Source organism: Enhydra lutris, unplaced genomic scaffold (assembly GCF_002288905.1).
Source record: "Enhydra lutris kenyoni isolate GAN:26980312 unplaced genomic scaffold, ASM228890v2 scaffoldscaffold12, whole genome shotgun sequence".
Taxonomy (NCBI): Eukaryota; Metazoa; Chordata; class Mammalia; order Carnivora; family Mustelidae; genus Enhydra; species Enhydra lutris.
This window is the reverse complement of record NW_019154096.1, coordinates 48,353,353-48,375,173: the sequence shown is the minus strand read 5'-3', so window position 1 is coordinate 48,375,173 and position 21,821 is coordinate 48,353,353. Positions and strand designations below refer to the sequence as shown.

Genomic DNA, 21,821 nt, shown 5'->3' with positions numbered 1-21,821 from the left:
CCGAGCAACACTAACTGTGCCCACATAGTTGGTCTTCACTCCTCTTTATGTCCCTTCCCAAAATGTGTCTTTCGGGGTGCTGCCCCCTGGCTTTGCTTCAGCCTACATTGGGGCTGGTGGCTCATCCCTATGCCATCCCTGAAGAACGGGAGAGCCTCACCTGGGGATTCTGATTGGCAGATATTCTGGGACATTTTTTCATAGAACTTCCTGCTTGAGGCTTGACTACATAGTAGATTCTGGCCATAGAAATCCAGGCCCTGAGGTACATCCAGGATGGTCTCATGACTGGCACAGGACAGAAAAAACTATCAGCTGTCTTCTTAGAACCATGATGGAAGTATTAAAAATACGAGAAGTGTCAGTATTTCTACTTCCACGTTTCTTGGGCCCGGCAGACTCTGGGATAGCATTGGTGGCCCTGAGGGAGGTCTAGGCGGGCATTGCCAGGAATCAGTGCTGATATGGTGGCACCCTTGATATGGGCACTTGGCAAGATAAATGTCCAAGAGTGTACATGACCTCTCAGCAGATGTTGGGTCAGGTGGCAGGGGCTTTTTTTTTTTTTTTTTTTTTTTTTTTAAGATTTATTTACTTATTTTAGAAAGAGTGTGAGCAAGGTGGAGGGTGCTGGGGAGGAGGGAGGAGAGAGAAGGTCAAGCAGACTCCTCACGGAGCATGGAGCCTGCCGTGGGGCTTGATCTCACAATCTCGAGACCATGACCTGAGCTGAAACCAAGAGTTGAACACTTAACTGGCTGAGTCAGCCCAGTGCCGCCAGGTGGCAGGGTGACTTTTACCACTGCCAGGGTGACTTTTACCACCGGCAAGGTGACACGAAATGTGGATGAGACCAAATTGGAGGGGCTGTTCACTCCTTGCTATGCCCATGTTGCCCCATGGCCTGTAATTCCTACCTTCTCCTCTGTTCTCCCCCTGCCTGCTGCTCCACTCCCCTCCCTGCTTTAGGATGTCTTCATCGTCTGTCCTTGCTGGGAAGTGTCCGTTCCCCTCCGCTGCACCGGGAGCCCCTGCTCCGTGCTCCTGGAACACCAGTGCCTTCCCAGATCTTTAGGGTTACCCGTCATGTTAGAACTCTTTGAGTGTCGGATCTTGACAGAGCAGCTTAAGGTCAGGGACTGGATCTGCTTCATTTCTGTGTTTCCATCACCTTGCACACTGCCTGGCATGTAACTGGGTTCAGTAAATATCTGCTGAGTGGTCGGTGAATCCATGCATTCTTTGAGGGGCTGATAGAAATAACTCCTACCGAGATCTAGATCTTGTGGTTAAACATTGTTTATTATAGTCTCTCACCTCCATAGAAGCTTATTTGTAGCCTTGCATTCAAAATGCATATTAAATAACATTTTTCTAGCATATAAAGAATATTTCAGACACTTTGGGACATTAACTGAGCACTTTTGAAGGAATAGATGCATGGTATTTATGAGCTTTTTTTTTTTTTACTTAAAGGAGAAACTTTTTTTTTTTTAAGATTTTATTTATTTGAGAGAGAGCACTGGAGAAAGAGAGAGAGCAAGCCCATGTGGGAGGCAGAGGGAGAGGAGAAGCAGGCTCTCCATTGAGCAGGGAGCCCAATGCAGGGCTCGATCCCAGGACCCTGGGATCATGACCTGAGTCTAGGGCAGATGCTTAATCGACTGAGCCACCCAGGCACCCAAGGATCAACATTCTTGAGAACGTCACATTAGTAAATGAACCCTTAGGGAACCTGTTGGAAATTACCTTCATTTGTCAAAGAATAGAAGAGTATGGCAAGCCTTTCAGTAGAGTGGCTTGGGTACTTCAACTCTATTTCCTTGATTTTAATATTAGCTTTGAAAGACCCATACATACACACCTGTGTATATAAAATATTTTTTTTGTTTTACAATATAAGATTACCATGTCGTGGGGCAGAGTGGAAGAGTCCTGGATTGGCAGTCAAGAGACCTAGGTTCTAGAATTAGCTCTGCTTCTAACTGTGGGAGTAGGCAAGTCAGTTTCCTGCTTATACTTTTATAACATGGACGTGTTGTACTTGTTCAGAGATTTCACATGCCTGCCAGAGTGGGGGTACTAACTTAAGTTGCTGATGTGCTATACCTTTTTTTTTTTTTTTCCTTTTGGAACTCTGCCCCTTTTTCTTTTATGTTCCCACTTTTGTTAGGTAGAGAGAATTATTTCTGTAACACACACACACACACACCCCACCAAAAAACCCAACAATACAAGGGCAATGATAACCATAGCTCTCTCTGTGGTGAGATATTAGGGAGTGGTGGGGACTGTGGCATTCTGGAATAGCCAAGCCTGCCCATGAAGGGCAGCTACTTAGCATAGCTGATCATTTTTAGACATATGTGTGGGCCATGTTGACTGATTTTGTTGTTGTTTTAAGAGAACTTACAAGTCTGGGTTTTTATGTGACCTCTCTGATTTTTTAAAGTTTTGGCTCAAATTTTCTAAACCTATCCTGCAGATCGATTGTAATACTGCTGTAGGCTAGATGTAACCCACTGGGCTTTCAGTTTGCGATCCCTATTATAGATGATCTCTGACGCTTCTTTCTGACCAAGGTCCACTGATTCTAATGGGGACCATTTCAACTGGTGAACTAAAGATTCTTGTTCTAGTTGGGGAAGTCAGGGTGAGTAGGGAGTGGGGCTGGAAGAGGAGGATGGGGGCTGCAGCCTAAACAGGCTGCCTGCTGATTGGCGTTTTGGCTGGCCTCCTTGGGGAGAGGCCGCAGAGTGCCTGATTCACACCACATGTCTTGTATGTTTGTCATTGCAGGAGCTGGCATTTGTTGGAAGAGTTTGTGAAACCTTCTCTCTGCCCAGAGCTCAAGACCAATGCATCCCACCACCTTAAACCACTGGTAAATACATGCTTTGGGTTTTTTTTCTTTAGCTTTTCTTTTCTTTATTTCTTTCCTTCCTTCCATCTATCTATCCATTCTTCCTTCCTTCGTTCCTTCCTTCGTTCCTTCCTTCCTTCATGAGAGAGAGTGAGTGCAAGCATATGCAGAAGCAGGGGAGGGGCAGAAGGAGAGGGAGCAAAAAATCTTAAGCAGACTCCACGTGTAGTGTGGAGCCTGACACGGGGCTCGGTCCCATGACCCTGAGATCACGACCTGAACGGAAATCAAGAGTTGAATATTTAACTGACTGAGCCCCCCAGGTGCCTCTGTTTTATTTCTTCTGCTGTAACAAAAGGAAATATTTTTGGTGGAGTGTAGAATGCGATTTTCAGAGAACCACACTGTCCATACTGTTCTGGGAGGAAGAACACTGGGCTGGGCCGAGGCATATCTGGGTTCTGGTACTTACTTGGTTCTGCCACTTTTACTGTGGGAGATCAGGTGAATTGTTTGACCTCTCTGGGCCCCAGACAGAGAAATGAATCCTGCCCTGCCAAAAGAGATTATATATACCTGAGAATGCTTCATACAGAATAAAGTGCTGGACAACTATAAAGTAATCCTGTTTAGCTTTCACATGTGGAGCTGGGTAGTTCTAAGCTCACAGATTAAAATGTGAACACACGTATATTGCAAACACAGATTTTAAATGCCTGTTTTCTGAGTCTTCCAGAGTGGTCCTTTAAGCCCTTTGCATTTTTCTTTTCTCCCCCTTTCTACCACGGCTGCAGCTGCCTTTTTCTTGAAATGTTGAATTAACTACATTTCCCAATTACCTTCATTTTTATTTGAGATCAGATCATTTCCGTGAACAAATGTTCTTTTTTCCAAAAGAAACTTAATTGCTCATCACAGCGGGTAAGCATCTCGCTTCTGCGGCAGTGGAAAGGGGCAGAGATCTGTCCTTTATAGCAGTGTGTCAGTGCTGAACCCAGGACACTCTGGGGCATGGTGTCTAGTGATGTTGAAGGTCTCGCGTGAACTCCTTGAGGGGAAGGACCACCATGAGCCAAGGATGCAGTAGGACCTGTGTGTCTGGATTCCCACCACTCTTTGTTGAGAAGAGCTGTTTGTTTGCTGACTGGCTGGTCAGCTGTCACATTAAGGACCAGGTGCTCGTATGACCCAGGGAGACAAGTCCCAGTGGCATGGCCATGTGGGGAGTGGCTGAGTGCTGGAGGTTGGTGTAGGAAGGACAGGCAGTTTGGACAAGCAGGCAGGCCGGCCCAGGGTTAGAGTCCCAACTCAGGTGTGGGAGGCTGACCAGACACAGCAGTGTCTAAAGGAATACCATGGACATTCATGGTCCCACAACCAGAGTCCCATTTGGTGGGAAAGAAGAGCTCCGTGGTGGAGGTCCTCAGAGAAGCAGATGGTCTCAGGTGGGTGGGACACTACCCATTCAAATACATATTAATGCTTACTAAGTGCCAAGGTGTTGTTGCTCTGAGCATTGGAGATTCTGAGGTCTAAAGGCAGACTGTGTCACGTGTTTGGAGCTTAGAGTTAAGTAGGGTGGCAAATAATGTGAGCTCCATGAGGTCAAAGATCTTTGCTTTCATGTTCACTGCTATCCCCATTCCTTAGAAGAGCGCCTCACATGCAAACATGATGGGTGCGCCCTAAAAATTATTTTAGGAACAAAGTAAATCACTAAATAATAATTTCGGGTAGTAATAAGTGCCATGGGGGAGGGGCAGAATGAGGGGCTGGAGGGACTGCTTTTGAAAGAGTGGCCTGAGAAGATTTCTGTGCCTGAGAGAGAGAGGGGTAGAAATTCTGTACAGAGATCAGAATGGGGTGAAGGAATCTTAGGGGAAGTGTGGAGGCAGAGGGAACAGCAAGCAGAAAGAAAAGCCTTTGACGTCAGCTGAGCGCAGTGTGATGGAGGAACAGGAGGGCAACCAGTTTGGCTGGCCTTGAGCTGGGAGGTAGGTATGGGGGCAGTGATATGAAATGAGGTCAGTGGCACGTGGGAGCCAGATCTTGGATGCCATGATAAGAAGAGTGTGATTGGACACCACTGGAGAGTTGGAGCAGAACAGCAATCATCTTTGTACTTCACAATTATTTCTCTGGGTCTTGAGTAGAGAATAGATTCTGGGGGCAAGAGTAGAATCAGTATAACCTGAAGGGGTCCAAGCAGGAGATACAGGGGCGACTTGGATTAGGGTGGGGGTTCTAGAATGATGTGAGCTGGTCAAGCTCAGGATATATTTTGAAGGTCATGCCTTCTGGATTGAGTGTGGGCAGAAAGAGTCTAGTGTTTTTGGTTGGGTGAATGATGTTGCTGTTTACTGAGATGAGGAACAGAGAGAGGGATGTGTGGTGGGGGACCCTGAGGGTTCAGTTTGAACATGTTAAATTTGAGGTGTGTATTTTGTATTTTCCTGGAGATCTAGAGTTGGCTGAGCCTGGAGGTGGTATCTTTGAGAGTCATCAGCACGTAGATGGTATTTAAAAGCTATGAGACTGAGATTACTTAGGTAGAGAAAGGAGGACTAAGTCTGACTTGGACAGAGAAAGAGGCAAAGGGTGGATTTTCCAGATAAAATCCCTAAGAAATGAATGAAGACACAGTGTGCTAATGAACATGGTATGATTTCATGTCACAAGAATATAAATTATTCAAATGAAATAATGACATAAAAGTAGTAAAACCTCATCTTATATAAAAAAAACTTGTAATAACCAAATTAAGAGAATTAGTTTTAGAATTTCATAATTTTAAATCAGGTCGGCTGAGTGAATTATAAACTGCATTTATGCAATTGGCACATGGCTGTGCCTTTGGCTGGCAAGCAGAAGGTTCCAGCATCTTTTGCCATTAATAGTCTGTAAACTACACTGTTCTTTATCTGTACTGGAACTTCTGCAAGGCATTTTGATGACTAAGTGTAATTCACTGTTAATACATTCAGGTTTTTCATCCTAAAATCGTACCATCCAAAAGTTCATTATTTTATTTTATTTTTTTTTAGAGAGGGAGGGCCTGCAGAGGAGGGGAGAGAAAGAGTATCTTAAACAGTTGGAGCTCAATGTGGGGCTTGATCTCACAACCCTGAGATCATGACCTGAGCCGACATCAAGAGTCGGACACTTAACTGACTGAGCCACCCAAGTGCCCCAGAAGCTCATTAAATGAAGGCTCTCTAAAGTGACAGTGCATCAAAGCCATTAGTTGTGTAATCAAAGTTAGCTATGATCACGTTCTATGAAAAAGGCCAAACGCCTTTTTTTGGTTTGTAGAACCACAATGTAGGAAATATTTAGAACATCTCTGAAATAATCAAGGATAAATGTTATAAAAGGCAGCAAAAATAGTTGTGGAAGAGAGATGCATCTCAGGGAGCACCCGTATCCATCAACTGCCCTCGACCAACAGGAGGAAATCTGTTCTGAATCCTACACATTTTTATTTGTTTGTGGGCTTTGGGCACAAAATGCAGCCACTCCGTATTGGTTTTGTCCCTTTCTAAGGGAAATCGCCTCATTGAGCTACCTGCACATTCTCATTGAGTTCCTCTATTTCCATTTTTGCGCTACGTGGTGAGTTTCTTCAGTCTTGTTATCTCCAGGCTCCCTGGACATTTTTGCTGCCTTCCTGAAGTCGCCACTCAAAGTTGGCCGGCCACCTCTCTGTCCCCCTAGACTTCATCTCTGACTGCCCTCGAGAGCCTCCCAGCTGAGCCCTCCCCAGAGGCTTTTCAGGATCTTTTCAGAATCCCTTCTTTGAGGACACTGTCACCCCTTCCCCAGGCCTGGTCTTTTCATTCCTTTTGTGGACATGACAAGAGGAAACCTGTGCAGCTGTTGAGGGCAGTGTGATAAGCAACCTTCTGGAATGTGCTGTTTCAAATCACTTGGGCAATGGGCATCCCTAACTTGCATTTTTGTGTATTTCCAGGCCCTCGTATTTCACTGAAAATATTCTCAGTGGGACTTCTGGGGCATCTACTATGCACTGATTACATAACATTCTCTATCCATAACCAGTGGTTTATGGCAAAGTGGAGGTTTCAGTGGAATGGTATTTGTGATGATTGACACCAACCTGGGTTTAAATTTGTCTTTTATCATAGAGTAGAACTTAAATATGCTTAAAAAGAATGAAATTTACTGATAACCAGCAGAGGAGGATTTCTCCTCTCTGATTCCTTCTTACTAAGTGCTTTTAGGGATTAAAAAAACTGAAACAAAACAAAACTGGTACCTTCTCATGTCCCCAGAGACTGAGTGGTCAGGCATTAAAAAAAAGTGGTGGTATTCTCCTTAAGTTGAAAAGCGAAACAGTGCCTCAGTGCTGGTACACATGTAGACCGTCTCAGGAGAAGATGCTAGAGAGGAGTAGCATTTTGAGAAGGGCGATGGTATAGGAAGGATGCTTACATTCCATTCTATACCCTTTCATACTTTAGGGGGGAAAAAAAAAAGGTCCAAAGTGGAGTGACTTGGGTTAAGGCCCATGTCCGCAAACCAAGAATTAATACCTAGCCTACCTCTGTAACCTTCAGCAGTCAATCTGGAATTACCTGGTCAGCACTAGTGAGGAGGGAATCTGCCTGATAGGAACCACCCCACCCACCCCTCCCGCCTTCCCCCAAAGGAAGGTGACCTTGCCTGGGACAGTCCACTTTTTGCTAGAATAACTTCTTTGCCCCCTCCTTCTGCCTTAAAAAGTCTTCCATTTTGTATAGCTCCTCAGAGCTCCTTTCTACTAGATGGGAGGCCACCCAATTCGTGACTCAGTGGATAAAACCAGTAAGATCTTTGAATATACTCCGTTGTTTTGTTTTTTAACAACTTCTAATTTCTTTTTGTGTCATGTTTATGTGTTACCTTTAAAAAGCATGATAAGTATCCCTTTTCGCTCTTAATACATGATCTAGAAATAGAAAGCTTCAAGTTCTTCATTACTTGGTTCTCGGAGTGCTCCTGCTGTGCATTTTGATGGAAGACATTGCCTTCACTTGTTCCGAGGCTCCACGTTCTTCAGCAGGTTGGGACTGGGCTTCTTTAACTTGAATTTCAAATTTTTGCGTATCTTTTGCATATATCAGTCAATCCAATTGCTTTCTTTCCTCCTTCCTTCCCTTCTTTCAGAAAGGATTTAAGGCTGTTTCTGGCTGATATTTTATTCTGCAGCTTTAGACAAAATGTGAATTTGAGGTGAGGTGGTGGGCTTGCCACTAGTTGAACCACAAATCATTGCTGTCTCTACCGGACCTCTCTCTGCCGCCCTTTGAAGCAAAGGATTGTCACATTGAGGAATAGGAGATAGAATTTGGAACGAAATGGTGGACGGTTTCTAACCCCAGAGCTCAGTCTAGTTTAAAAGCAGCCCAAACTCATTTTCCTTAAGGATCTCAGCTACTGGAGGGAAATGCTGAAGATGCAGTTTATTTGAGTTGTCACCTGTCTGTAAGCGAAGGCTGGAAGTCAGGGTTTAGACCAAGGCTGCAGGCTCCAGTACTGCTGTGGGGTGTGTGTACTGTCGAAGGCCGCCTGTGCAGGGGTCACTGTCTAAAAGTAACTCCCTGGGCTGGCTGTATTGGTTTGTGTCACCAACGTTTCATTCGGCCACTTCCCAGCCCGAGTTATCACGTCCTGCAAAGACATGCTGTTCCTCTCTGGCAGCAGCGACATTTTTGAGGTGTTGTTATTTCTCCAGGAGATTTACACATTTGATTTTATACTTTTCAAACAGGAAGTTTTATCACATTTGTCGGCCACATGTAAAAACAAGATATTTTTCTCCTTTTTCATCCAGTGACCACAAATAGAGAATGAGGAACCCCTTTTGCTTTTCTTTTTCCTCCCTGGTTTGGGGAAGTAAACATTAGATCGTACTTGTGGCCGTCACTAAAATGGGGAGCTCATTACCCTCTATCTCCCGTGATTACTGAACGTCATGGGAAGAAATCATTCTCATCGCTCCACTGACTAATTTAGAAAAGGCACCATCTGATACCTACCTCCCAGCTCGGTGCCCTCATCCTGCAGTCTCCTTATCAACGTGGAGATGACTCACTCTGTTTTCCTTACTCTGAGAGATTTTTCTCTGGTTTGCTGATCATGGCAGTGATTAAATAAAGAATGGTTCCTGCAGAGGTATGCTGGAAAAAATAACCACTTGTGCTTGAACTTGCACAGTTGAACTTCACTATTATAATCAGTGAGGTATTATTTCTTAGATTTTTTGGGAGAGGGTTCAGGAACCCCTTTAAGGTCCATATGCACAAGCCTAGTACGCATATATAATGTGTTCGCATTTTTTGGTGGTGACGCTCCTCCCCCCAGTTGTCATGCCTTCTTGCTTAGTCACAAAAACCATTAGCCTGTCCTTATAAAAATGGCTCTGAGTGACAGGTTACCTGCTCTGCACAGCATTTCTGTCGGAGAAAGATTAGGGGAGCTAGCTCTGTTCCAACAGCCTAACCTCAGTGAAATGTGCAACTGTCAGAATTGTCCCAACGTGGACTCCAAAGCTGGAAATACTCTTTTAATTTTTTAAAAAAAGAGGAAAGAGGTACCTTTACCTTTTTCGCTTTGCGGCAACTAATTTCATGTTTTTCTCAAGTTCCTTTATTCCCTCCTTCTGCCTCCCTGTTCCAGAGAACAGTTATTGTAGAGGAATACAGGTTTGTTGTTGTTGTTGTTTGCTTTGACTTTTTTTTTTTATTGTTGAGAATAACATTTATTATTATTTTTTTTTATAAACATATAATGTATTTTTATCCCCAGGGGTACAGGTCTGTGAATCGCCAGGAATACAGGTTTTTAAAAAAGTATATAGAGATCAGCCTTCATTTTCCAACAAACTTTGTGTTCCTAGGTGTTGCATTTGTTCCCAGAGTTAATTGTGTTTATGGCAGCCTGTCTCTTGTGGCAGGTTGCAAACTAGCTGCCCACAAAACACCAGTTTTAAGTTGTTTTTTTTTTTTAAGATTTTATTTATTTATTTGACAGAGAGAGATCACAGGTAGATGGAGAGGCAGGCAGAGAGAAAGAGAGAGAGGGAAGCAGGCTCCCTGCCGAGCAGAGAACCCGATGTGGGACTCGATCCCAGGACCCTGAGATCATGACCTGAGCCGAAGGCAGCGGCTTAACCCACTGAGCCACCCACGCGCCCCCAGTTTTAAGTTTTTTGAAGTGGCCAGAATTTCAAGTCAGGAGATTTCACATAGTTTGATTTCTAACTCCTCTTGACAGTTAGAATATGTTGCAGGATCGAGCCATGTTCTTGCATGGGAGCAGTGTGGAGTAGCGTGAAAACCACCGTTGTCCCCTCTGGGGGTGGCAAGGGGAAGCATTTAGGTCCCAGTTTGCTGTAGTTCCCACACCACCCACTTGTCACTTGCTTGGCCCTCTCAGGGTTTTGGTTTCATAACCCATGACTTAGAGTGTCTGTTTAAAACCTTATCTTGAAAAATCAGGGGATCTTGAGGTCTAGCAAAACATCATTTTGGTATCCTCCTTTATAAATAATGGAAACCAAATTTAAAATGATAGGGAGAAAAATACTTGAAGCAGTGGAATAGTGGAAACAAATATTTTTTTCCTTAAAGAGATCTGCATTTTTTAAAATGAGAGGAAGGAAAGAAAGCGGTAATGTAATTTTTGGAGCATTCTTTACAAATACCAAGTCATTTTATTAGTTTTGAAACATATCATGTACTCTGCATAATATGATTTGCTCATAAAATTACCATATTGGGAACATTTATACAAATCTAATCATATTTTCTTTTAAATATTTCCCCTTTTTCCCCCCTTCTTTCAAACAGAACTGAACTACTGAACTTGAAGTAGCAGAAAATTTTTTATGCCCCCCCCCCCTTTTTACAATAAGACCAAAAACTAAAACTGGATGACAGAAGACACCATTTTCATGAGACACGGTTCTTAGTCTTCAAGCCCTTCCAAAGTAACTAGTAGGTTACGGGAAAGGAACTTCACAGGAACATGAGCAAGCCAGCAAGCCAACCTAAAGCTTTAAGAAGCATGTGAATTTAATTGAAACCATCCCATTTTATGAGCTTTGTGATGGGCAGTTTGGGTCTTCTAAGAATGCCTCTTTTCCTGTTAAAATTACTCTTGTAACCTTCTTGTAAACAAAATGCTAGCCAGAATGCAGACTCTGTCCTTCAGTTTCTGGGTTTAAGGCATGAGCCAGTCACCGGGGAGCCTGGTCTCCTCACCCTGGCCACCCGCAGGCCCTGACCTATCTTAGAACTGCCTCCCCACCCTGGGCTTCATCTCTTTCTTGCATTAAATGAGATCGTATCTGGGTTCCCCTCAAAGGCTAGCTGTCTTGAACTCTCTGTCATATGTCTTATGTCACTCTGAGTCCTGGGCAGGAGTTTTGGGATGCCCTGGTGTGCTGGCCACATAACCAGTTCCATGGAGTCAGAAGAGTTGAGTCTCAGTGGAGAAGGTTCCTCCTATCATCAGGAATTCCTCATGCTTGTGTCTACTATACAGAGAAGAACTAGGTATAATGAGATTTGTACTTGGTGACCTCATGGCCCAACCCTGCGCTCCCCACCCTGGGAGAGAACTCCCTAGCTCTGCTTCATGGATGGGGCAAAAGTGAACTAGGAAGAGAGATTTTTTACCTTGTTGGCATTCTGTAGACTATTTCTGATGCTGGGTGCTCCCAGGTCTATAAGTGGACTCCTCATCACTGGCCGGACGGTCTTCACACTTGAATTGTACAGTCCTGGTCACACTTCTCCTTTATGTTTCTGCGGCAGGTCCGACACCAGTTACGTACAGTCTTGTGGCAAAACTGTTGACTGTAACCAAAAGTGAATGGCAGACAGAGAGGCTTTCACAGAATAAACAAAGACATGTTCTATAACGTGATCAACACAGGATGGTGTCCTAGTGGCCGCTGTGGGTGTTTTGTGCCGGGCCCATGTCCGCGGTTGGCTGAGGGTGTGATCCACCACTTACTTTCCTTGTCTGACAGCTTATAATGGCACGTAGGGCATGGGAAGAGAAATAGATACACATCCATACACACACAATATTCCACATACACATTAAATGTATTGTGTTTATATTTTATATTAAATATATTGGCATACTTTAGGAAATCTATTTCAGAAATAAATGATGCTGCAATGATTCTGTGCTGCCTGGGTGGGCTGTGCGTGTTGGAGCCCAGCAGGGACCAGAGTCTAGGCTTGCAAGGGCCTTGGGATTGTTTTAAACGGCTCTTGGCAGATTCTAGGCTGCGTTCTTGCTTCACGTGACTGAAGATACTGTGGATTTTCCAACTCTTGAGATTGTCTCTGCAACATCAGATTCATTGATCTGTTGACTTGTTTATTCAGTCGACATCGATGGAGTAGCTAATACTTATGTCATGCCTTTGGCCTGTGGGGTGTATCCACGCCCCTTATCCCCCTTAGATGTGCTTGTTTCAGAGTCCGGCCAGGTAGTCTGCCTGTCTAGAGGCAATAGCCTGCCTTGATCGAGGCCTGTGGTTTTTGTTTCTTAATAAAGTCTTTTTACTTTCTTTTGTACTTGAAAACAGATATACCCACGGCATGGCCTGGGCTATTTGGGAAGGAGCTTGGGATAGGTGGGCAGAAGGGTTGCTATGGGAGCTGGGTTTGCACAGTGATGCCCAGGAACAGAGGAGGTGGGAGTCCTCTCCTGAGCACGAGTGGGTGGCTGGGAGGCGCTTGTGGCTCTGAGGGAGATGGAAACTATTTGGAACAGCTGCCGTGGGCTGGGCAGCAGGGGCTGAGCAAGAGCTAAGAGCAAGGGCTGCTGGGTGCCTGGGCGGAAGCTCTCGTGGACAGCAGGTGTGGCCTGGCTGTGTGACTCGGGGGTGAAGGGAGAGGCTGGGGGGGAGGGGGACAGGCGGGTAGAGATTGGACGGTTGCTTGATGGTTGACCTAGTGTGGGCATACACCAACCCTGAGAGGGTGGCCATACAGGGAGCTGTTGAGGTGGACAGTAGGGACATTGAGGGGGCCTGGGGGTGCTGGGCGGCAGCTCTTCTTAGCATGGCTTATAAGGCCCTTTAGCTCTGAACTCCTCCCGCTGTGCACGCCCCGTTGGGCCATTCCTGTGTGCTTTTATACATATTATTCCCTTCTCCAAATTCTTCCCTCCTCCAAGCTCTGGCCCAGGCAGCACTGCTGGGAGACTGTTCTGCTTGCGCTCTGCTCCGTTCTCTGCTGGGTCAACTGACCCTGCGCCCCATCCACATGTGTCTCCCGTGGCACCCGGACACTTGTTTACAGGCTGCTGGCATCTGTGGATCGTTGGGCGCATTGAGTACACGGCCATCCTCGTCCCTAGGCGTACAGAACGTGTTCAGTAAATGTTTGCTGAATGGAGGCCTAACTGCTGTGTTGCAATATTAGTTCATAACAGAATATTAGGTCTGGAAGAAAACTACGAGATCAGCTGGCCCCAAAAGAACTATTCTATTTTTTTCTATTTATTTCTATTCTTTTTTTTTTTTTAAGATTTTATTTATTTATTTGACAGAGAGAGATTACAAGTAGACAGAGAGGCAGGCAGAGAGAGAAGAAGGGAAGCAGACTCCCCACTGAGCAGAGAGCCCGATGTGGGGCTCCATCCCAGGACCCTGGGATCATGACCTGAGCCGAAGGCAGAGGTTTTAACCAGGCACCCCAAAAAGAACTATTCTTTTTGTTGTTCATGGAGAACTGAAACTCAGAGAGGTTGAGGACCTGACCCGATGTCACACAGCATGCTCAAGCAAGAGCTAGGACTCCCATTCACCTTCTCTGAGTCCAGATGCCACGTTCTTTGCACTAGACCACAACAGCCTCTGACTGTGTCTGCGTGTGACTTGTACGTGTGTGAAGAGGGCGAGCGTCTGCCTCTGCCGAGTGCACGCTTGCCGCCTCTCGTCTCCGTTCGTAGGGGTGTGTTATCTCATTTTTCTCGCACAGAGGGAAACCGCGTCCCAACAACCCGAGGCCCTTTTCCTCTGCATTGTGCCAGGTTTACAACAGCCCTTACCTCACTGCTTCCCTTTCCCTTTCCGGGTTCGTCCCAGTTTATCTTTGGTCAGGGTGAGCATCAGCAACGGTTTCTAAGTAAATAGAGGAACTGCAGATTCAGAGTTGGCGCGTCCAGCGCTCAGTGCTTTGGGCGTCCGCCTGTCCCCCCCTTCTGGCTGCTGTCATTGCTACTCCTGTCTCCAAACTGCCCTGATTTAGCATGTGTTCAAGGCTGGTGGCGCGCAGTGGAAGTTTCCTTCTTGGAGCAAGCTGAAGAGCTGTCAGAGCCCTGAAAAAGGAAAGCCTTCAGGGAACGAGAGTGGGCACATGCCCGAACCATTCTGTACCAGTAAACAGATCTGTCGGTTTCCAGACCCATCCTTGGAGAACGGCATACATTTGGGGTGTCTAGAAATGCTGGTTGTGTGTTTTCCAGCTCCAAAACTTGCCTCTGAGCTCTTGGATAGTATCCGATGTGTAGAATGTTCTGTCTAGGGTTAAAGTCTCCGGGTGACAGAGGGTGGGGTGTGGCCAGTTCCCTGACCGCCTTTTCATGGATGACGCAGTTTCGAGAGGTTGGTTCCAGTTCCCTGCGGATCCTCTCAACTCCCTGCCCATCAGCCTTGGTCCGAAGTACCGCCGGGTCAGTTATAGAACTAGAAGGTCCACTTGTTGAGTGCTGGGGAGTGGGGTGACAGGTTTGAACCTTGGGGCTCCTCTGTTAATTGACCAAACAGTATATGGTAAAAAAAACAAAACAAATCCACTTTGGTAAAAATGATTTAGAGACCAGGGTCTTCAGATTTTCCCTTTTACTTTAGGGAGCTCTGCAACACTGCTCTCCCTGAGCTCTTCCATATTCCTCTTTTCTTTTTCTTTGCCATATTTCTCTTTTCTTTATTCTTTTTCTTCTTCTTTTTCTCCTTCTCCTTCTTCTTCTTTCTTCTTTTTCTTTCTGTAAGATGATGTCCACTGCCCCCATTAGCTTAGAAATCCTGTGTCTTGGAACAAGTCCACTGTCTTTGGTTTTACGGGGCTTCTGAATCCACTTTGGACCTTCCTGGCTCCCAGCCACTTGGGAGCCTGTTTCTGATTCTCCCTGGGCTGGTCTTGAGTTCCAGGTCTTGAGCTGGAAATACATCAGCCAAGGATTTGGATTGCATCAGGAAGTATTTTGATTTTCTATATTTTCTGCTTGGCATCTACTCATTTCCTTCGGGGACATCCCCTTCCTTGGGAAAAATAATTCCAAAGATGCTTGTCTGACCGATGAGCTAATAAGAAGGCACTCTCCAACCAGGCACTTCCCTTTAGGGATCTTGGCTTGTCAGGCACAGGTCACTGGGTGAGATGGGGATCACCCAATGTCAAATGTTCCTGACAGCCATTCCTCCTTGACCCACCCTGCAGGCAGTGGTCCTTATGTTGGCTAGTTTTGGGACAGAACCAGCTTGGACTATAGCAGATGTTGACCAGAATGTGTTTCTAAGGTGTCAGCTAGCCCACTGCCGCTGTCTCCCAAGTAGAGCCCCAACCCTGAGCTGTCATCCAGGTGTGTGTAATCTTTCCTCGTGGTGCCATAACCTCTCTGTAGTCATGAATGGGAGCATTAGAAGGGGCTCTGCTGGGGCCCCAGAGCTGTGCTGGGATCTTAGCTGGAAGCTCCCTGAGGATCTTTGTAAGGACCGCTAAACTTCACTGCTCTTTCCAGGAACCTGGTTTCTGCGAAGCAGGTGGTCAACTAGGGTACTGCCCCCTCCCCGGTTCCCCCCTACATAGGTAGATTTCACATGTGTTCATCTCAGATTTTATCTTGTTAGATTTGATTCATCTTATGACCTATGAGGAACGTTTAATATCCAGCTTTTGTCATCTCTCAAGGTGACGGGCCCTCCTTCATGTGTGTCGCCTCTAGATAGGAGTCGTTGACCCAGATGTATGGGACAGGGCCGAGTCCACGTGTCTGCAGGCTGGAGGCTCATTTGTCTCAGTATAAATCTGCCTCTGTGCACCTGTTCGAACTCTTAAAGCCCGGCTCAAGGGAAATGACGCTCATCTAATTATCTGTCTTATAAATTGAACGAAAAAGGGAATTGGTTAACCTGACTTAAAGTGGTTTATGGTGAACCTCTGGTTTGTAGTGAACTGGTTTATAGGGACCTTCTGACAGTTTTTGGCAATCGTCACTTTCTTGGATATTATATTAATTTTAATTTGTTTAATTTTAATTTATTTAATACTCCAGGCTGGGGGCACCTGGGTGGCTCAGTCGGTTAAGCATCTGCCTTTGCCTCAGGTTATGATCCCAGGGTCCTGGGATCACGCCCCTTGCTCAGCAGGGAGTCCGCTTCTAACTCTCCTTCTGCTCCCCCCCCTCCTCCCCCCGCTCATGCTCTTGCTCTCTCTTTCCCAAATAAATAAATAAATTTTTTTTAAAGATTTTTTTATTTATTTATTTGAGAGAGAGGCAGTGAGAGAGAGCAAGAGAGGGGAGAAGGTCAGAGGGAGAAGCAGACTCCCCATGGAGCTGGGAGCCTGATGCGGGACTCGATCCCGGGACTCCAGGATCATGACCTGAGCCGAAGGCAGTCGTCCAACCAACTGAGCCACCCAGGCGTCCCTAAATAAAATATTTTTTAAAAGAATACTCCAGGCTAGAATTTTGCTGGACACGAATGCCAAGCCTCTTGGCATATACTTCTAGAATCTTCCTTTTGTGAATTATTTAGTTCCATATCTTTGAACACCATTCCTTTCTTTGAGGTTTCTGTAGGACTCCTGACAGTGATTCATCTGTGGCACGTGTCCGTACTTTGTCTGTGGATGTGACTCATCTGAGCCTAGGAACCTGACTTAAAGTGGCTGTGGCTCTCCCAGCTCCACACCTGTCTTCCATTCCAGTCGCTTCTTACCAGAGTTGCCTCTTCCAGCATGAAGAACGTTCCCTCAGCACAGGCGAGGAGCTCTGCTCTACTCTCACTAACAGGACACTGGCTTCCCCACACAGGCCTGTACTTTGCTTTTCTTGTCACTCTGATCATAGCTTTGCAAACAAATCAACAAACAGAGACCTACCCCTGATGGTTATTCACGTTTCTCACGTGTTTTAATGCATCCCAGACGTTAGCCTTTTGGACTTCCTTTTGCTGCTGTCCTTTGCTTGGCCTCAACTCTGTTCCATCTTCCTGCGGCCTAGACAGGAAAATAGAGCATTCCATGCTAGGAGTCCTTTGCAGCCCTTTAAAGGACTTTCCAGGGCCTTCCTGGCTGTCCTCCCCACCCTCTTTGGACCACAGGAGTTTTTCTCCAAGCTCAGATAACCTCTGCCTTCACTTGCCTTTCCAAGACTTAGCTTCTCACCATCATGTTCTCTCTAATTTTAAGTTGTGACTGGTCCTCTGGGCTGCCCGGTGTAACCATGCAGAGCTGAGTTGGTGACTCAGGACCGGATGAGCCATGTTGACTGCCCAGAACTTTCATTCCCACCCTGACTCCCCAGGAGACCCGCTCTTGAGAACTCCCACCCAGGGCAGGGCAGGGCTGGGTCCATAGATACCTCTGCCAGAGTTGAATTCTCAAGGAGCATCTGATCCTCTCCCTGAGCTGAGGCAAAAGACCAAGGCCGCCCAGCCCCTTGGTCAGAGAGCCAAAGGAAGGGAATAGGCCACGGATGAAACAACAGAGCGGACAGGCTGGCTGAGCTGGAAGCAGGACATCTGGGGGAGGCTGGAAGCTTTGCTTTCGATAACTCTGAGGACTCAAACCCAGGGGGCCCAGCCACAGGGTGTTCTGCTCTTTTACAAGAGGAACTCAGTACTGGGAGAGTGCCCTCTGAGTGGCCATCCTATTTTGGGATGAGTAAGTCAAGGAGCAGCTCTGTCCGGGCTCCTGGAAGTGCCTCACATTCCCTCATTTTAGACTTGCCATTCCTGTATGGAAAAGCCTCTTAACTCCTTTACAGATCCTGGATCATAAGACTCAGGCTGGCTGGAATTTTATCTCTTTACTGTCTGTGGACAAAGATTTACTGAGAAAAATCTCAGTAAGTGATGTTGGTTCAGGGAAAGCTTTATAGAGGACCCACTTTAGGAATGTGCATTTGCATGCAAACAATGAGAGTGCTAATTAAAATGATTCTCACATAGTCATTTTAGCAGTGCAGGGACTGCTGCTTGGCAACACTTGGATAGTAGAAATGAGTGTACTTGGAAATAATAAAGTATTGCTCCTTTCATTCATCTAACCAACTAAGATGTATTGCGTGTCTTCTGTTTGCAAGGAACTGGGCTGGAACTGAGGGGGTTGGACATGAAAGGTCAAGAGTACAGAACCCGATGTTTGCCCTCAAGGGCGACCAACTGAGGGGTTTTCTGGACATGATACTACCCGGAAAGTTCAGGGAGAACCCCGGGGTGATTGGTGATCCTACCTCAGGAATTGAAAGAGTAGTAGGAATTAAACTACCTGAAGTGTTCTCCCTGTTAATGGAGACAACACCTATTCACATTGTTTTAGAAATTTTCTGTATTCTGCCCTTGGGTCCCCCCCACCCCCCGCCGCCACAAACGGAGTAGTCATATTCCCTTTTGCAACCATATGCTAACATTGAAAATCTTTCTGTCCTCCTCATCGGCATCAGCTCTCACCGTGCACCTGCTGTGTGTAGGCCTCTGGTCTCTGCCCTGATTGAACCTGGAGGGGCCATGAAAGCCTTTCCAGCTCCCGGTGGGACACCACCGCCAGCTCCTTGCCTTTTTAAAAAAGTGTTTTAGGGCATAGAAGGGCAGAATAAATATTTGTGGATCAAAGCTTATCAACTTGGTGGTTAAGCGTGCCCCGTCCGGAGTCACATGGACTCGGTTTCACATTCTCGCTGCTGTGGGCTCACTTTGTGATCTTGGCTTGCTTGTAACTTCACCTCTGAGCCTCGTGGTCCTCCTTTGTGGAACTGGGATCAACACGGGTACCTGTATCAGAGGATTGTTACGAGGAAGACTTGGACACGAGTCCCAGAGTCTTCCAAGGTGATGAGGGTGAGTTAGTATGACAGCATTCCAGGCAGCTCCTGCCTGTGGTTTTGGCAAAGTAAAGCCATTGTTTGGGTCTCAGCTCTCAGTTAAAATTCTGATGTAATCTCAGGCCCATGTTTAACCCTGCCAGCCCTCATTTCCCCTTTTCTGATCTATATTCAGGTATATCTAAATGCCATGTGTGCATGTTTATCTTATCTTAAAAAAGAAGTACGGCTCCTATAGCACCTTGTGCCTGGCCTGTCGTGTTCCATAAATATTTGCTAAATTTTAAAAACTATAAAACTTATTTTATTTTGGTTATTCTAGAATTCTTGTGAGATTGGGTAGGGCAGGTCTTCCTCCCTTGTCACCTGCCTCTTGTTATGTCTGAGGGGCACGGATGAGAAGCCAATGGGTTAAAATGGTTTGCTGAAGGGAACCTGGCTGGTAAATGTGGAAAGTGGGCCTAGAACCCATGGTATTTGCAATGAAAGTTACGGGCATGCCTCTACACATTTGTCAAGGGCGCATGGGGGTCACAGAAACATTAAGCATTGTTATGGTAAATCTGGTGACACGTGAACAGTGTATTTACTTCCTCTGTACCTACTGCCCCCACCCAAATGGGCCGTGATCCCCTGGCGTGCTGCTAACCGATGTCCTTTGTGAATTCCGGCATCGACCTTGTACCCTGCAGCTGGGTCTCTGAAGCTTATTAAGGTTGCCAGTTTAAACCTCATCCAGACCCTGACTGCCTCCTACCTGGCCGGACTCCGTTTGGAGACCAAAAGTTTCTACTGTGTTTATATACCTTGTATCCGAGCCCCTTCGAGGAGCCAAGGTTAAAGTCCTCTTTAACCCCTTCCCCCTGCCTTTATATTTGGTATTGAAACACTTCATTTCTTGTAAGAAACTTAGCTATGAAAGGGGTGTATCAGGGAATGTGAATATCGGTTTAAACCACTTGTATTTGCCAGTCTCTCGTTGCTTAAACATCTAACTTTAGATTAAAATATGTTCGTGTTGGTTCATTAACACAGACGCTTTTAAAAAAACGCTGCAGCGTCAGGGGTTAAAATATAAAATTCTATATGCGCAACGAAAGGTGGTTTAGTACTTAAGTCCTATTTTTGAGCTCTGGAATTCAATTCCTTCCTGTTACCAGCTGAACCTGAGACTGATGTATTAGATGAAAATATAGTCCTATCTTCAAACGTGGACAACAGGACATTCTGTCCTCCAAATTTCAGCGTTTGAATCGGGTGTTGCAGGAAACTTGGCACTCTCTCTTTCTTTTCAAAATAATAAACAGAGATGATGTCGCCTCAGGTTTCATCTGATGGGGCTTAGATGCTATTGCCTCATAAAGGCTGATTCATAGACAAATGGGAACTAATTATAGTAACTTAAAAATAATGTCCCCGTTTAAATTTGGCAAGGCAAGATGCCTTGCATGTTTTGTAGGACATGAGAGACTCCGTTTCTTCAGTGGCACGGAGGTGACATGCCCATTGCTATTTTAGCCATGCAGTGGCTGTGCTGGGTCACTACCTGTCCTCTTTATTTGATTCTGTTGGGGATTTCTCATGCCTTCTCATGCACACTGCGCGCACAAACACTGAAACAACTCTTACTACCGTCTACACGGGGAATTCTTTCTTGCTAGTTATCCATTGCATTTTTTAAGAGGCAGGTGTCTGAGTGGAAGAAAGTGGATGGCATTTTTAATTTATTTTTTTAGTTTAAGTATTTTAGAATCACTGCTATGAAAAATTATTTGGTGAAATGAATAGAGAATTATCACAGGGTGTTCTGTGATGTAAGAAGTGATTCTTACCCTCCCTACTCAGAATTAAGTTGGAAGACATTCCACCGTAATTTTCTTCAAATAATTTTTGTCTTTGAATTTGCTTTTTTTTTTTTTTTAAGATTTTATTCATTTATTTATTTATTTGACAGATAGAGGTCACAAGTAGGCAGAGAGGCAGGCAGAGAGAGAGGGGGAGAAGCAGGCTCCCTGCTGAGCAGAGAGCCCGATGTGGGGCTCAATCCCAGGACCCTGGGATCATGACCCGAGCTGAAGGCAGAGGCTTTAACCCACTGAGCCACCCAAGTGCCCCTGAATTTGCTTTAAATAAGTAGGTGATACGTGACCATGTTCAGAATTCAAAAATTAGAAAAATCTTTGTGATGGAAAGTAAATCTTTCGTGTCTCTCTCTCTATCTGTGAATTCCTGCCCCAGCCCTCTCTTCGGAAGCAGTGCTGGGCACCGGTTTCTTGCAAACTGTGCTCAAGATTTTCTCAGCATCTGTAAATCTGTATGTCTGTTTTCTTCACACAAATGACTTCACGCTATCCGTGGTGTTTTGAACTTGGCTTTTCTATTTAACCATAATCTTAGAAATGATTCCATCTCACATCTTGAGCTACCTCATGGTCTTTAAGAGTTTTGTGGAGTAGCTGCGTCAGAGCATAGAAAAAATAGTCTATGAGTGGTATTTAGGCTCTTTTCCCCTTCTGCTGCTGAAATCATGGCATACTGATAATCCCATACATCTGCTATGGGATGGGCGCTCCCTCTCGGTGGTTATCAGTGTGGGCTCTAGAGCCCAAGGGCCTGGGTTGAAGTCTTAGTTTCTTCATTTACTACTGAACTCTGGGATCTTGGCCAGTTACTTATTCTTACTGGACCTCAGTTTCATCATTTCTAAGATAGTCTTTATCTTAGAGGCAGGACGTGATGATTAAAAGCCTTCGTCTGTAGAAAGCTTATGCACAGTGCCAGGCACGTCGACAGGTCTGTACCTGTTCACGAGTGGTATCGTTTTGTGTGATGTGGAAATCTCTGAACTTATCTCTGCATGTTTCTGAACCACTACTAGTAACAG

At 45.6% G+C, this 21,821-nt stretch overlaps 1 protein-coding gene across 1 annotated transcript in view; it reads left to right on the top strand.

The window, feature by feature from the left end:
* Positions 1-2,828: 2,828 nt before the first annotated feature.
* The window catches only part of LOC111145157 (sorbin and SH3 domain containing 1), a 163,774-nt gene continuing 144,781 nt past the window's right edge, over positions 2,829-21,821 (top strand). Inside the window, exon 1 of the mRNA XM_022499852.1 lies at positions 2,829-2,884. The gene's annotated coding sequence lies outside the window, so the exon portion shown is untranslated. The remainder of the gene's footprint in view (positions 2,885-21,821) is intronic.